The sequence below is a fragment of the Chlorocebus sabaeus genome, chromosome 13 (genome assembly GCF_047675955.1).
Source record: "Chlorocebus sabaeus isolate Y175 chromosome 13, mChlSab1.0.hap1, whole genome shotgun sequence".
Classification (NCBI taxonomy): Eukaryota; Metazoa; Chordata; class Mammalia; order Primates; family Cercopithecidae; genus Chlorocebus; species Chlorocebus sabaeus.
The window spans coordinates 16,777,826-16,794,586 of NC_132916.1; positions in this window are offsets into that span (position 1 = coordinate 16,777,826).

The window sequence follows — 16,761 nt, forward strand, 5'->3', positions numbered from 1 at the left end:
AAACTGACTCGTGGCTAATTGAGATCGTTTTTTAAATTAGACATCTTTTAGTGTTTGGGGGTACTACCTATTCAAGTACAAGCCATTATCCTGAATGTCATTTAATTAAATACAGGAATACTTTAGCCGTATAGGCAATTCAACAAGGTGTTACATTCTAGAAATTCCATTCTTTTTTTTCTTTTCAGAAGGAGAAGTTGTGGGAGACGGAAATTCCATTTTATAGTAAATATCATAGAATGGTGTTTACTTATGTTCAGGCAGTTGCTGGCAACATGAGCTCATGCTTTGACTGACAATTGCTGAGTTTTCTGTTTCCAGAATGCAAGAAACACACTTACCAGTCCAAACCCAAAAAATAGACTTAGAGACAGGAAGAACAATGGAAGTGACGCTTTTAATGGTGGTCTTGCAAGATCAGGTGTCTGGTAGGCAGGCACACCCAGGACAGTTGCAGCAGGTAATTTATTTCCTAACACGCAAGTCCCGCCACCAGTTCCTTATTGGTGGAGTACTATGGGGTTGCAATCTTCCCGGACTTCGCCCAGGTTTTGTTATCCCCTTAAAAGGTCATACACTGGTCCCCTTCCTGCTTAAGTTTCAGTTTCCCAATAAAGACATTTTATTTCATTTTGTGAGCTGACCTCTCCTTTACACGCTGTTTGCTTATTGTGACTTTCTAGGTGCATGGGCCGTGTGACAGTACCTAGGTACTGACTGTCAGTATCTAGATTTTTCATGCCTTGAAAATGGACCATTAAAATGTTTTTCCACACAGAACACAATCATTCTCTTGTTGGTTATGAACAGGAAGGTCTGAAGGAAAGAAATTTGCTGTACATGCTAGTTTATCCTGCTACTTTCAGATAGTAGTACCACCACCTATACAGGCCTGCCTCTCAATTCCACAATATAAGTTAACTTTGAACTCTGGCTTCCACATTCTTTATTACACGTCTGTCATTAGTACACGTAGAAAGCAAAAGTGCCTCTAAATTGTTTTATGCTGCAAACGTGCTTTATTGTTGACAACTTATTTACTTTCCAAATTGTTGATGACATTTTAAAATCATTTTCTTCTGTGTACCTAGGCCTCAGTTACGAAGACAAGTTTCCTGAGCTATGCAATAAAAGCGAGTATTTGTTTAGCACTTTGTGAGTTACAAAGGTTTATTGAATACATGATCACATTTGACATCCACCAGAACTCTCCAGTTAGATTTGACTATTCTTCATGTTTCATTGGCCCTGTGCCAAGAGATTTACTTATTATTTTGCTTTCCCTTTGCTGCTGTAACAAATCACTACAAATTTAGTGGCTTAAAACAGCACAACTGTATTACAATCCTGTAAATCAGAAGTTCTAAAGCGAAGGTATTGGCAGGGCTGAGTTCCTTCTGGAGGCTCTGGTAGGGAGTCCATATCCTTGCTTGTCCAGCTTTTAGAGGCCACCTGGATTCCTTGGTTCATGGTCCCTTCCCTCTGTGTGTAAGGCCAGCAGTGAAGCATCTTCCACTCTTTCTCTCTCTCTTTGCCTCCATTGTCATTTTGCTTCTTTCTGACTCTCTTGCTTTCCTCTTATACGGACCTTTTGGAGATCCTTAACTTGATAACGTCCACAAAGCCCCTTTTTCAATGCAAGGTGATATATTCAGTTTCTGGGGATTAGGAGTAAGGACATCCTTGGTGGATGGGTGGGAAGCATTATTTAGCCTCTCAAACCTGCATTATCTCATTTAATCTCACATCAACTGTGGTGTTGACACATTTTCTCCATTTTTTAACATCAGGAAAATAGACTCAAAAAGAATGAATAACTTGTTCAAGATAATGAGATTTTAGTAATTGAGAGAGTGGCCATTGTCCTCAAGTCTGTCTGCAAAGCCCGTGCTTTTTTCCTACACAGTAATTTTAAAATCTGATGTTCTCAGGGACTCTCTTCCAGATGATAACAGCACAGGCCTCAGGCAAAAAAAGATTCGCAGTGAAGAAATTTGGAAAAAAAAAGCTTCATGCTCTAGCCCTATTAGAGGTTTATAATGTGCCTAATAATTTTGTAAGCACCAGATTCCTAAGATAACAACAGCAACACTTGTCTAATAAATTTTGCTTAACCCGGCATTTCCTAAATTGTCTGTGCAAGAAAGAATACCACATTGTTTTTGAGGGAATGGGGCAGGGATCATACCTAAAAACTCCTCTCAAAACAGAAACGGTTTAGTTTTGATAAACGTTAGGCAGATGCTGCACTCCCTTTATATAAAATTTGTAGAGTTTAAAAAGTAATGTTATTTTAGCTAAGTTCACTCAGTTACTGACTGGCAGGTCAGAACATCAAGGCCAGGTCTTTTGACTTTAAAGAAAATATTATTTCTTTATATTAGTGTTATAGATACCCACAAACATTTAAGAAGCCCCGTCATTTGAAAGATTTATTCTACTAAATGCATACCATAGTATTTTATTTCTGAAACAATAGCAGATAACTAGTTAATGAAGGTCATAGAAGAAAAGTTTGATCTTGGGCCTAAACATTTCAAAGAGTGGAGGCAATCTGTCTAAGGTTCTGAAAATAAATCATTTCAGAACCTTAGACAGATTGCCTGCACTCTTTGAATCTGCTTTCAGATTCATGAAATGGAGGTATTGCAAACCACATAGAATTTAGAAGCTAGCTATGTGGTCACTAATATTGACTAGTGCTTATGCCAGATGCTTTTGTCTTTGAGCTTGGAAATTGAAAGTTTGAACTTAGAATGTAAAGTCAATTTCTGTACTTTCTCCATTTGAAATAATATTGAAGTAAATTACTTTAAAATACTAAGTTTTCTTTCATGTTTATCCAATGAAAAAATCATTAATTGTATCAACTAGAAAAATTCTTTCTCTGTCACAAGGAGAGAGACGTTCTTTTCTCGGATCATCATCAAACAAACTGGTATAACACCAGTTGTTCCACTTGTAATTTGCTGATTTTAGGCATAAATTTTCTTCATCTTCTAATGGACAGGTCATAATTGCATTGATTTCTTCTAAGTTATGAACTTGATATGAATAACTCTCTCTTTTATTCTGATTTATTTTTATCAGAAATTATCTCTTCCTTTAGCAAAAAAGTTCACATTGCAGATTTAATTTGACCTTGTTGAGTTGTGAAATTAATGAGAATCCTTTTTTGTTTATTTTCATTGTGGTGATCAACAATTAACTATTTATTAAATAAGCAATTAGTAAAGTCCTATTCTCAAATTTCATATTGACCATGCTTACCAGAAGTTTGCTTGCTTTTATTGGTTCTGGTTTTTAAAATGTAAGCACGATGCCTCTTTAAAATATTTCTCTTTTTAATTTCAGTCATTTCCTGTAGTTTTATTCTTGTAGTTTTCATTTCTATTATTTTATTGACTTATTCTCAATGATCTAAAGGATTGAAAAAATGTAGCCAAGAAATACAAAATGTAAAAATATTCTTAGTAAGTATGTAAATCAAAGTAAACAATTGAAATATTCAAATTATTACCATAAAGTATTTTTCTTCTCAAATATTCAAAATTATTTATTAGAGTTTGAGTATCAAATAATGCTATTTTTTTTTCTATTTGACTTTTTGAAAATGTTAAGTTTGATTAAGTTTCTCTACAAAATAAAAAATTTGCAATTCTAGTGTTCATTGTCCATCTAGTTGCCAATGTTAAAAAGTCACCATCAGCTTCACTTACGTTCTGTCTGGACATACACACATGCACCCCCCTCCCACCTCCACACATACACATATATAAAATGGACAAGATCATTTAATATTGCAATATGTTCTTTAGCTGTAATATTCAAATAGTGCAATACTGTTCTGATTAGCTAATGCCTCTGCAGTTAAAAATTAGTATAGAAATAGAAATAAGAAAATAGATGCTTTGTAAAAATTAGAAACAATACGTTGCAATGTAAAAATCTTTTGCAATCATACTATCTAAAAGGCAGAATGTTGTATGTAATCTGCCTTGTCTGTTACCTAAATGCTTCCCCTGCTCAAATTCTCCTTACCCTATAAAGTAGTGTCTGTTGGTAATTTTGGTTGCAATTAACCTAAAACCTTCATGCCTTCATAGTGTTTGAACAGTGGACATTTGCTTTGGGGATACATGGATACAGCTGTAGAGAAGCATTTTTTGGGGGGTAGTCTGAACAATGTATGCATTTTTCTTGATGATCTTCACTGATAATCACATTGTTGACCTTTTTTCCTTGAGTTTTCAGCAAACGTTTCTTTTTCGTGTGTTTCAATGTATATTCAATAAATACATAATAATTGGCCATTATACACAAAGCACAGAGCTAGGTATAGGAAGCTGGGAGGTTAGAAAGATAGAATCCTTACCTTTAAAAGTTCACATGCTAAATGTGGGAGAAAAGACAAATGTACAGAAAATGATTTGGAAGGTGGGTGCAAAGTTCTATAAAGGTGTTAAGCCCCAGTGATAATTTATAGCAGAAAAAGGAGAGCTTTCAGGTTTAATCACAAGGGTAAGTAGACTGAAAAATAACCTCAAAGAGGGAATTCTTAAATTGCAACATCATCTTTTAATCTCTGCTCTTTATTCTCTTTTCTTTACAGTTTAATTGTAGCAGTTTTGATTTATTTCCTTAAACAATAAAATGTCCGAGAAAAAATCTAGTACATATTTCATGTTCTTGGTCTGACATTTAATTCATAGAACTAAGTACAACACTAAATCTCGCCATATGCTTTAGCCCTTGTCATTTTCACTTTGAAATAAGTATATTTAAAACTAAAGATATGACTTCAGTATAGCCTTCTAACTTAGCCCATTCAATCTAGAATGTTCTTCTTTAAAAAATAGGCTATAGAGCAATGACAATACATGTTAAGATTTTAGGGATCTTTTAATTGAAATCGTTGTATTAATATATTACTATAGTAATAATAACTAATTATGTATTTATTTATTTATTTTCTATGTACCAACATCAAAGGAAAGATGCTCTGAGCAAATTAAATAGGCAAGGAAGATTTTATTCCAGACTACTACAATAGAGGAAAGATATTGAACTCAACCCCGCTGAAAGAAAAGGAGGAAGCTAGCAAGGGAGTACTGGATGTTAGGGGAGTAGTTGGTCAATGCGATTAGACCACTTGTGCTTGCTGACTGCCGCTGATTGAAGTTATGCTTCTACCCAACAGATACTGGGAGTAGGGATGCTGTCTCCTTCAGGGATGATTTCCAAAAAGATTGCCTCCAGTTTCTCAAGAAAGACATTTCTGGGTTATAAAATTGACAAGAAACTGGGGGAAAATGTACTGTCTCTCAAAAAGTCAGGGAAATAATTTATGGAATTACAGAAAACAGAAAGTTTCCTAAAGAATTGCTCTAAGTAAAAGGAAGGCAGGAATCTAGCACCTGGAAGAAATTAGTCTAAAGTTTAATCAAGCTGAAGGAAATTTAGGGTTTTTTTGGTAACAGGACATTGAGTTTATTTATATATATTGTCTTGTTAAATTTTCTTAAAAATGTGCATCAGGAAAATTTTATATTAATCTTTCTTTTAAAGTTATGTAACTGAGGCACTGTGGGATCAAATGAATTGCCTAAAATCATAGTGCTTTTAAGTGGCACAAATGACAGTGGAACCTGGGCTGTCTGACACACAGTCTGTGGCTTGCCCACTGTATGGTAAGATTTTAGAACAGCCCATTAGGGTTTACAACGTACATTTTTCATGTTGAATCTTTACAGTGACCCTATGAGATTGCAACTTTTTTTTACAAAGGGAATCTCAGACTCCTAGAGGGTGATGGGCAAAATGAAATACAATTGGTGAGAGATATTTCATCCTGTTACTATTCCGAAGCTGCTTTATTAAAGTATTCATTGCAGTAAATACTTGAACTTCTCAAAAAGTGACCTCTGCAAACAATGGCTAGAGTCCTTGCCTTACCAAAAGTGTCATATATTTTTGTTTAGTGAGAAAAAGGTTAGAGGTCAAATATTTTTGCTTTTCTTTTAAGGAAATATTGAAAGCTTACAAAAATTACGGAAAATAATAAAAGTGAACACCCATGTACTCACTATCCAAGTTTATCAAATCTTGTTATTTTAACGTTTGCTTTAGATCTTTTTCTTTTTTATTTTATAAGGGTATAAAAGGTGAACTTGGAACTCACTGTAATTTCTGAATATGAGGATTTAAACTTTTTTCAATTCAAGAGAAATGTCAAAATCAACTTGCAATTTGGAATTCCAGGTAATTCATAGAAATTCATAGATTGTGGACGTCTCAAGCTTTATTACCATATCATGCAAGGAGACTCATCTCCTTTTCTTGTATAGGCATTAAAATCCAATCTCTTCACTTACTAAGACCAGCAACAGTTCCCACTTTGGAATCAACAGCATCAGCCCCTTGGCTTGCTATTCAGGCTTCCAATTCTTCCACAATTTTTGTCGCTGGAGCTATTCCCAATTTTCTTGCAACTCAGCTACAAATTTAAGGATTTTTAAAGAACTTTTAGCTTTTTTTCACTATTAGCAGAAACTTTTTTCAGAAACTTGAGATTTTTATATTCTCATAAGTATTTTTCAGCAAACTCCTACATGTTGATATAGACACTTGTAGTGGCTATGACTTTTGTGGCCATGGGTACATATTGTCAAATAAACATTAATGCATTCTGATTTATATAAATATTTGAGTCTACTTGAAAGCTTTAGATGAAAAAGTGTTGGGTATACACTTTTAGGTACTTTTTATCTGCAGTTTATCTGCAGGCTGTTTAATGCTATTGAGTCATGCCATAAAAATAAATTACATTTTTGGTTTCCCATTTGAAAGTTGCTATAGTATGTGTGTTAGCCTGAAGTCCTTCTCAGCACTGACTCTTGCATTTTATGAAGGTGTATAAAAATGCAGAACCATTTTTATAAATGAAGGTTGGATGGATAGCATGGAGACTGAATATAAGTTACATACGAAAGTTTATCTTATGCTCTTTGTTCAAGCGTAGAGTGGTTTTGAAGAGAAATGACAGGTAACAGCATAAGAAAAAAAGGCTTATCAAAAGGGCTCTTTCTCATAAGCCATTTTTTCCAGAGAAATTTTGCTAAATTTCCACTCATCAAATTAAATACATTTTATTTTACCTCAGAGTCAATCACTGTAAATGGATCGATAGCAAATGAATTCAAGTTTTGTGGAGCAATAAACAGTATTTCAACTCAGATTCTTTTCATCTGCAATTTCCCCTAATTCTTTTCTTTCTAATTTTTATTATATTTTAAGGTGTCCCTGTTATGTAGAAACACAGGATCCAGTCTAATGGCTTATCTCTCCTATTATGACTTTAACCCAATTAATAAATCTCACATACATTTAAATAATTGAAAATTGTTTTTTAACAATTAAAATGCTTCAGAAACACAAGAACTCCTATAATGTGTTAAAAAAAAAATCTTTAAACAAATTACATTTAACAGAGTTTAACTGAGCAAAGAATGATTTAAGAATGAGGCAGCCCCCAGAACCACAATAAGTTCAGAGTGACTTTAAGTCTGCCCCATGGTCAGATAACATTCCTGGACAGAAGAAGGAAAGTGACATACAGAGGACAGAAGTGAAGTACAGAAATAGGTGGATTTTTTTACAGCTTGGCATTGCCTTATTTGGCCAAAGTTTGAACAGTTGGGCAGCTGCGATTGGCCAAAACTCTGTGATCAATACAAGAAAAGGTCACAGTGTGTTTATACATCCAGTTAGTGGATGTGTAACTAACTATTCACTATGTATGGAGAAAACTTTAGACCAAACTTTAAATATTTAAGGAGGCAGCCTTAGACTCAATCCAATTTAACCATACTCCTCTTTTGGTCAACCTCTCAATTTTGAGATATTGACAAAAACTTTAGGCATTGACATCACTCCATCACCATGGTAAATGAACTTATTTAATCTCAAATTCCACTGGGAAATAGCAGATGAATGGATTTTGTATGATGAGAACAAGAAAACAGAACAATTTAAAAAATGATTTGTTACTTCAAGCTACTTTTCTTGTAAGGGTTAGAGCGGTGGCAGGGACTTCCTTATGCTGTGATCTCCTGTTTTCAGGAGACAGAAATGCTGGGCTCTCTCTGCTTTTTTAAAGTTTCAGTTTGCTTAAGTCAATTTAGCATGAATGATTCTATTTTGGTTTGGTCTGGTCTGTTCAGGGGTCTAGTTCAGGAGCTCAGTCCAGAACAATGGCTTCCCATAATTTTGTGTAACAACTCCCCACTCTTGTGATCAGTTTTCACCTAGGTAAGGCTGTGTCCAAATCTTGGGGCTACTTCTAGTTGTGATCATTTCAAGTTTCTGGTCTCAGCATGTCATTCCCAGGTTATGGTGTCCTCATGGTTATATATTTCTTTCCTTGTTTTTGTCATTCCAGTCAAAGAGAGACCATTCTATGGATGGCTGCCTGTAAACATTTAAAGATTTTGAGAGAATACAGTACACCAGGGAGACTATTATGACTATCTATCAGGAGGATAACACAACAATTTGAAATACACTCCTTAGCCGGGCTCCCAAAGAACAATATCAACTCAAATTAAATACATCAAAGGATGAACCAGATGAAGAATCTAATCATTTTAACCAAGAAGCAAACAACCTGTTTGTTAATCCCTACAATTGACTCTCTATAATACTCTGCATATTCATCCATATGCAGCAAGAAGGGTCAGTAACTGCACAGATTCTTCCCTATTCAGTCAGTAATCTAGATAAATTCTATTATTTAGCACAACTTTAGTGAAAGAATTTAAAGAAGTATGCTGTGTGACCATAGCCTTTGCAGTAGAATTTGCTATAGAACTTAATATGAGGGAAAATTTTCTAATCATTGCCTCATTTAATCCAAACCATAGAAAAAGAGACCTAACAAATTATGCCAACTCAGAAGCGTGAAGGCTGCTGGACAATGTTCCCTTTACCTATGATGTGTGTTAAAAGGAGTGAGTCAGTATTCTATTCCTGACTGGTTACTGAGCAACAAAAATACCATCAACATTTTTAGCCCACATTGGCTCTTCATCTTCCATCCATCAAGCCGTAAGTTTGCTCATGTATAAGATTGGTTGCAAAATCCTTGACAAACCAATGTATACCCCGTGGGTCCACACAAGCTCCCTTTTCCAGTTCTATTGGTCATAGAGGCACAGGCCAAGAAAAAAAAAAAAATACAAGAGGTAACAGTATCATAACATCAGAGTAGCCTTGATCTGTGATCTTGGGGAGGCTGTCCACATCTAGGATGCCATCTACTTTTGGGGAGAAACTTTGCTTAGTTTTACCTTGAGGTCTCCAATGGGTGTACAATTCTACCATGATTCTGAAGGAGCCCTTCTGAGTTGTGAGATTACAGGCTCAAGGTTCGAGTTTCCCAACTTCTGTTGCTGTGTGGGTGGCAATGGAAGTCTTTCTCTGATGACATTTTCAGAAATCTAGTTTCTAGATTATGAAGGGTTTGATTGTCCTCAGTTGGTGGATCAAGAAAAGCTTCCTTTACCTAGTGAAAATACCCTTTGGCATAATGAATTAAAGCCTTTCAGCATTTAGTCATATCAGAATTCAGGAGGGAAAGATACATGAGGTGCAATCATTAGTGTCACAAACCTTCCAGTTACTATTCACAAAAAAGTTAACTTATATTTTACACTGAAAGTGGATCTGATTGCCATCAATATTTAATATCTCTAATCAAGGCAATACTATCATTTCAGTTAGCTTTATCTAATGCTACTGTGCCTGTAATACCTTATTTAAATGTATTATAATTTATCCACTGAAGCAAGTACCTCTATTGCTGGATATTTCTCCAGAAATGCTTCATGAGAGAAACACATTTTCTAGTAACCTTTTATCTTCTGTTATAACACTGGTGTTCTTTCATGGGAAAATTTTTATACAACCAGAAAACATGCATTAAAAGTGGCAATGGAATTAAATTCCTATGTAAATGTTCAAATGGTCTACCCAGTTAGCAGAAATGTACCTAAAATGTTGACTATCCCAGTGTTATGGGTTTGACAAACCAAACATTGGTAATAAACCATTTTAGCAATTTAGAACAGTCACCACACACACACGCACGCACGCACACACACACACACACACACAGAGAGATAATTTTATCTCTTCTATGATGAGTCACGAAGTGCAGAGTTTTAAATAACGGAATATTTAAAGACTCAGGAAGGACCAGATAGCCATCCAGGCGCTCTGTGAGTCCATGCTTAACACTCGATTTATATTTTCTTAAATATCAATTTTGCTTTTCCAACTCAGACGTATATTAAATGGGTTATCATTGGTAATTTGGTTGGACCATTCAAATTACATATCTTTATATTTCTATACTGGCTGATTTAGCATGAATATCTGGCATAGTATTTTCTTGGTATTCAATTAACTCTTGTCCTTCTTGAGTTAGCGGTTTTATAAATCAGTCAGGCTATTCCATAGAGTTCTGGGAATTTTACACAGTGCAAATAACATAATCCTAAAATTATTAGAAACCTGTATTCAAGAGTGCTTGAAGGCATAACACTTTAGGATTTTACTTGCTTTTAAAGAGCTTTCTGAGAATGCATCAGAATTAAGTAATTAACTGTGAGCGAGATTTAAAATGATCGTGGTTAAAGATTCAATTGACAAGAAAATTTAGTTATTTCTGTGGACTACAATAATTTTACATAAAAATCATAATTATGATGGGTAATATATAAGACATTTCAGAATTTTAAGACTCTTACTCAATTTTGGAGCACATTTTAATAATGTATCCATAAAAAAATAGCTCAAAGAAGGTCAAACGTCATTTCTTATTTGACAGTGCTTCCCATCTAATTTAACACATCAAATAAGCCTATTTATTATCTCTCTTTTGTATTCTTCACGGGTCCTTTGGAACATCCCAAGTGAGAGGACAAAGAGACTTAATTTTAGAATTTGAAATTTGATTTCAAGAAGCCGTCAAATATAACAAAAGTTTAAAACACTTAATCAAAATGGGATCACAGGTCACTGTGGTCAACGTAAATAACAGAGAAAGGCTCTCTCTCAAAAAAAAAAAAAAAAAAAAAAAAAGTTTATTTAGTAATAAAGCATTGTAATGGAAATATGAATGACACAGTAAACTATGCAAATGTGAAAGGAAAATATCTTAGGGTCCCCAAATCACTAAGCTAAAGGGGAAAGTCAGACTTGGGAACTGCTTAGGGCAAACCTGCCTCCCACTTCATTCAAAGTCACCCCTTTGTTCACTGAGATAAATAGATAAACATATATCTGATTGCCTCCTTTGGAGAGGCGAATCAGAAACTCAAAATAATGTAATCATTTGTATTTTATTTACCTATGACTTGGAAGCCCCCGTCCCTCTTCCAGTTGTCCTGCCTTTCCAGACTAAACCAGTGTTCACCTTACATATGTTAATTGATGTTTCACATCTCTCTAAAATGTATAAAACCAAACTGTTCTCTGACCACCTTGGGCACATATCATCAGGACCTCCTGAGGCTGTGTCACGGGTATGCATCCTTAACCTTGGCAAAATAAACTTTCTAAATTAACTGACACCTGTCTCAGATTTTGTGGGTCCACATTTTGGTAACCACAAAGGGATTCTCAGTGGAGGTGCCCTGACCTTTGACAAATTTCCTTTCGGTGCTTGGAACCAGCTTGAGCTATATTTACAGCTCAAACCAATAGGACAATTTGCTGAGGCCTGGAAGCACCCCTTCCAGAGAATCCCTGAACTCCCAAAATGTGGTCGCGATCTAAAGTTTATTTTGTTGTACATAAAACTCTTTGGAGTTTTATTTGCTTCCAACACAAGAGAGGCAAGTTTTTCCTGCTTACGTGTCTATGTAAAGCAGGTAACTCCTTTATGGAGTTTGAGCTCGATTCCAATAGGGAAGATGATTTTTTTTTTTTCCTACTTCTAGGATGGCAGAGAGCAAGTCTTCAACCTGAGACCCATCCCTAAGGAAGTAACTGAATTGGGATTTGTTTGGCTAGAGTTAGAATTAACAACCAGCTCCTCTTAATTTATCCTTATCATTAGAGCACTCAGTAATCGTATAAGTTGTGTGATTATTTGTTTTGCTTAACTTTTTTGTTGTTGTTGTTTGTTTCTCTTTTTGTTGTTGTTTCAGTCTTTTTTCCATTGGGTTTGACCAACTCTATCCGACTTGATCAAATCCAAAAAAAAGTTCCAAATTACGGGGAACAAGGCCTCTGAAGTGGCTAAATTTCCACAAAAACAACAACAACAAAACATGGTATGGTTGGGGGAGAAAAACAGTTAGCAAAAGGGGAAAAAAAGAAAAGGAAAGATTTTTGATTTTGACTACTAAAGGGGCTTTATTTACATAACAAGTCCACCTTTTTGCTAACCAGGCCAAATGAAAGAGCAATGGCTGTAATTCCGAAATAGCAGCAATTTGTCCTAGCTGAAATATGGTAATGAGATTTAAGATTTTTTTAAAGGAGCTCAATGGTTAAAAGTCAACTTCATTAAAAGGTAATATCCAAGACGTGTATGTGTGAATGTGTGCATGTGTGTGTGCTTGTATTTAAAAGGCCTTCGTATTTTTGCTTTTGTTTTTATCCTAGAACCTTGTCTTTTTTTGAGCAAAAGTTTTTTTCTTCTCTGTTGACTGAATTATGTTTTCTTCATTTACTTCTGTTGTCTCTCCTTTCTCTTGCACCCTATGCTACATGAGGGACCTAAAACAGTTTATAGTGGCCTGGGATTTCGTTAAATAAAAAAAAAAAAAAAAAAGGAGAAGGCGCCAGACTCCCTTTGGGGGAGAAACCTCTGCTTTTCCTTATGGAACCCCAAGAGTGTAAACAGAAAAGTTTGTCTCAGTTCTTAAATTGCTTACTTTTGTATTGTGTTACTTGGTTTGTTTTGATTAAAATAGTTATTGCAACAAAGGTACTCTTGGGTTTTTAAGAAGGAATGTAGTTTAGACACTTAGAAATGTCTTTGTTTCAAAAAAAAATTTTAAGTGTGCTGTAAAAATATCACATAGTCTAGCCTCATAATAATTCTCCCTTTTTGGAGACCCAGGATTCAGTGTGGGCTCTGCACAGAGTTCAGAGATCCAGTTAATAGATAGGTAGTCCCTATCTAAAAAAATTGATCTCTCGATACAATCCTATGATAGATTCCATAATTTTAAGTTTGATTTGGCATCCATGTTTAATCTCCCTCCAGCACTACCAGACTTTTTCTCTCTGTACCTTGAGATATAAATTTTACTATTTGTTTGGATTGTTTCCTTCAATATGCAGAGTTAGGGCTATTTAGCAGACAATTGCTAGAGTGGTAAAACTGGTTACCAAGAGTTTGCAGGTCTAAGATAGGCAAAAGAAGAAGTCTTAGGAATCTTTAAGTATTTCTAACGGTATGCTTAATTTGGCTAAGTATTTATGTGTTCTGTACACAATATTTCACTACTAAAAATATATAAAAGAGCTCAAATTAATTGACTTAAGAAAATAAAAGTACTTGAATCAAGTAATTTATTAGGAAAAAAGAAAAGATTACTCAAATGCTATTTCAAGTTTACGTAACGTAAGTAAAATCTTTAATAAATAAGTTAGCTTTAAAATTATTGGTAAAATAATATTAGAAATGTCTTAAGAATTTCCAGCGGCCGGGTGCAGTGGCTCATGCCTGTAATCCCAGCACTTTGGGAGGCCAAGGTGGGTGGATCATGAGGTTGGGAGATCAAGACCATCCTGGCTAACATGGTGAAATCAAATCTTTAATAAAAATACAAAAACTTAGCTGGGAGTGGTGGTGGGCATCTGTAGTGCCAGTCACTTGGGAGGCTGCAGCAGGAGAATGGTGTGAATCCAGGAGGCGGAGCTTGCAGTGAGCCGAGATTGCACCACTGCACTTCAGCCTGGATGACAGAGGGAGACTCCATCTCAAAAAAAAAAAAAAAATTCCAGCATACATTTTTGGTTACATTTATCAATCAAGCAATTTTGTACTTATCCCTGTCAAATACTATAAGGTGTCAAAATTTGGAAAAGGGGTTACAAACTATAAGCCTAGCCCAAAACAGAATGATCTTTACTTGTGTAATCTTTAATAAATAAGACACTGATATTGATTTAATAAAAATAGCTACATTTTTAATTTAGTAAGATTACTATAACTTCTATCTTGTGACTTTAGCTGACCTAGTCCACAGGCAGTGTGGTTTGTTATCATCTTTGTTTCAAAGCTAAACTATAAACTAAGTTCCTCCCAAAGATAGTTTGGCCTATGCCCAGAAATAAACAAGGACAACTTGGAGGTTAAAGGCAAAATGGAGTCAGTTAGGTTGAATATTTTTCATTGTCTCAGCTATAATTTTGCAATGGTGGTTCCATAACTTTAGATGATGACTATTTCAGTTTTCATAAGTAATCTAGGTAAACAATTAAAATAAAATAATTAGGTAAATGTAATGGAATAAATAACTTGTAAACAAACTTGTCATAATTTGGAATATAAAGTTATGTTAAATTAAATGATAGATATTTCATTAGGTGGATATTTTTCCAATAAAAATATATTTGCAGGAAAACATTCTTTCTTTAAAAAAAAGTTTGTCCTTTTAAAGAAGATGAACAATTTTTGTCTAATTCAAAGCTTATTTAAAGGTCATGTATAAAACAAGGTAAAAGGAACCAGGAAATAAGAGAGATGTAGAGAAAGTTATAAAAATAAAGAAGTTTTTTATTTTATTTTATTTTTGTAAGAAAGGTTAAAGAGAAGTAATTTCATATGAGAAAGACTCTTGTATGATAAATTTAGTCCTAGAGTAAAATGACTGTTTAAGAAAGAAGGATGTTCAGGACAAACCAGGGAGTCCAAGCATGTCATAAACAGTCTGTGCAAGTCACAATAAGAGAATTTAATAACAGCCACAAAAAAACCCCAAAACTTTTATATGATCATGTTGTCATATTAAGTCTTGATTTGTTTCAAAAAATGAGATTAATTTTTTTTAAATTAAGGTCATTACATCAGTGTATCTCTCTGTATGTGCCCTTAAAGTACTTGTGACATGCAGATACAGGGCTTTGACTCTTGGGTATAAAAAGGACACCATGTCTTGCTAAATTTTATTTATTTATTTATTTATTTATTTATTTATTTATTTATTTACTTATTTATTTATTTATTCATTTATTTTATTTTTTGAGACAGAGTCACGCTCTGTCACCTAGGCTGGAGTGCAGTGGTATGATCTTGCTCACTGCAAGCTCCAACTCCCAGGTTCACGCCATTCTCCTGCCTCAGCCCACTGAGTAGCTGGGAATACAGGCACTCGTCACCGTGCCCAACTAATTTTTGTGTATTTTTTGTAGAGATGGGGTTTCACCGTGGTCTTGATCTCCTGACCTCGTGATCCCCACGCCTTGGCCTCCCAAAGTGCTGGAATTACAGATAGCTGGGATTACAGGCATGCACTACCATGCCTAGCTAATTTTTGTATTTTGTATTTTTAGTAGAGACAGGATTTTGCCATGTTACCCAGGCTGGTCTCGAACTTCTGACCTCAAGTTATCCCTCCACCTCAGCCTCCAAAAGTGCTGGTTTTAGGTGTGAGCCACTACACCCATCTCCATTTAGCTTTTTCTATATTTTTTCCTTCATTTAGTAACAACTCATAAAACTTCTAAAATAGACAAAATTACTTTTCTGTTAACAAAAACCACATTCTTGTGTTTTGTATACACTTCTTTGTAAAAAAAAAAAAAACCACATCTTTTTTTATACTCTGTACACAGATTTTTTTCTAGTAGTTTTAATGACTTATTAACTGCAATTAATATTAACCATAGTTTTAACTGTTAGTAACCCTAACTTACAGTGAAAAATCCAGGAAGTAAGTAATTTGAACTGTTTTATATCAGTATTTGTAGATAAACCAATTTTTTTAGAAAGATGTTTTCCCAATGTTTCTGTTTGTTAACAGATCTTCATATATTTAGTTTTTCTATATCATACAAAAACAAGATGCCAAAGTATGTAAACTTAAATTTATATTCAATAATTAATTTTTCAGCATTTTAACTTACTCAGAAATGACTCACACATTTTATGATTTTTTTATTACTTAATTTAACATAACATGACTTTAAGATTTTAAATTACTGAAAAGAATTTTGCAACTATGACACAGGTACCCTCCCTAATGTCTTCTTCAGTCATCCTAGGTCTTGAGTATACATGTGGCACCCAGGATGGCTGTGAAGGGTAGAATCTGCCAGGGCCCTGAATTTACACACTAGGTTTGGAGTTCAGGACAGAAGAAAGAGCTGTGAAGAGGGATTCTTGGAGTATCCAACCCCTCCCAGCATGGCCAGGAGGTGATGTTGGGCCAGGGAAGACAGGGTCATATTGGTCTTGGCTCTGCCTTGGTGCTGGTAGCCCATGCACTATGGACACACATATGTCCTCAGGTCTCACCATGGCCATTTGTCCATCCCCTGGAATCCAGAGGTTCAAAAGCAAAGACGTAAGTAAGATGTGTGCAGTGCTTCAGGGGAGCCCAGGATCTGGTCCATTACAACTGTAGCTCACAGACAAATCAAGCAAGTATTTATAGATAAATCAATATTTTTAGAAAGATGTTTTTTCAGTGTTTTTGTTTGTTAACAGATCCACATATATTTAGTTTTTCCATATCATAC